The sequence below is a fragment of the Penaeus monodon genome, chromosome 1 (genome assembly GCF_015228065.2).
Source record: "Penaeus monodon isolate SGIC_2016 chromosome 1, NSTDA_Pmon_1, whole genome shotgun sequence".
In the NCBI taxonomy this organism is placed as follows: domain Eukaryota; kingdom Metazoa; phylum Arthropoda; class Malacostraca; order Decapoda; family Penaeidae; genus Penaeus; species Penaeus monodon.
Window position 1 is genome coordinate 50,926,636 of NC_051386.1, and position 1,304 is coordinate 50,927,939.

Consider the following 1,304-nt stretch of genomic DNA (forward strand, 5'->3'; position numbering starts at 1 on the left):
TGGTGTGTGTGTGTGTGTGTGGGTGTGTGGGGGGTGGTTGGGGACACATTATAACCAAAGTGAGACATTTGTCAATAATGCAACAGATGGCGTGTTGGTGTTGGATCCAACTTACCTTGAGAGGCGCAAAGTCTTCGGACAGCTGGTGTGCAGCTCAGGTATGGTCGCGAGGAGGAGAGGTCATGGGACTGAACTTCCAGAAGGACTTGTACTCGCCTCCGAGCAATTTATCCTCCAAGGAAACGTCCAGCCTCCCAAAGCTCAGGAGCGACTCTAAAGAAGCTGGAGGAAAACGCATACCCTTTCACCTTCAAGATGCCCGAGCAGGGCCCGCCCTCCGTCACCATCAGCCCGGCCGTGAGGACAGGGAAAGCCCTGCGGCGTCGAGTACTACACAAGGTGTTCGTCGGCGAAAACGACGCCGACCGAAGCCCCAAGAGGTGAGTTCACTTGAAGGGTGGTCTGGAAAGTACAGTTTTCGTCAAAAAAGGTGAAACGATACAGAAACAGTATTTTGATAACAGTATGAATAACAAAAAACGATGCTAGCACCAAAAAAGGCTATCAACTGGTTTCCAAACCTCTCTACTTTAGGTCACTATCCAGCTGAATATCCCAAGGATTCAGTTCGCCCCAGCAAGACCCGGGCCCCCAGCCTGCCTGTCGTCCGGAAGGAAATTTATGCTGAGTCCGGGGAATCGAAACTGGAGGTGACGCTCGACAAGCAGCTCTACCCATCACAGTGAAAAGATCGCCCTCAATATCGCCGTTAGGATAATAGCAACAAGACAGTCAAGAAAATCAAGCAGCTGTTCCCGCAGTCTGTAGATATATGTTTGTTCTCTGGAGGTCAATACAAGACACCGTGGCCAGCGTTGAGTCGCAGTGAGGTACCCCACTTTAACCCAATAGGACTGACTTTTAAGAAAACAAAAATATTTTTTTCCTACTGATTATGACCTATAAAATGATTTATGATACATCTCCAATTTAGTTCTCTTTAAAACTAAACGCATATTACCGGTAGACACTTTTTTCGTTCAAAAGGGAAGGCTGCCCCATCGCTCCGGCTCCGCCCTGCAAAAGGTCTTCTACCTTCTCCCGACACTGGACAGCAACAGGACCCCCGAGGCATCGCCCTGGAGAACCTGAAGAACATCACACCAACCTGGCGTCCAGCACTCTGTAAACAACCATGACAGTTGCTTCACTAAACATTTGTCTGATATCGCTTCTTACCGAAACAATGATTGAAAAGAAAAAATCCTCTTACTAAAAATTTCCTTTTTAAATATTCATGCAAT

At 47.7% G+C, this 1,304-nt stretch overlaps 1 protein-coding gene across 1 annotated transcript in view; it reads left to right on the top strand.

Moving 5' to 3' along the window:
* The window catches only part of LOC119574250 (arrestin homolog), an 11,000-nt gene that overhangs the window by 619 nt on the left and 9,077 nt on the right, over positions 1-1,304 (top strand). The gene's annotated exons all lie outside the window — the stretch shown is intronic.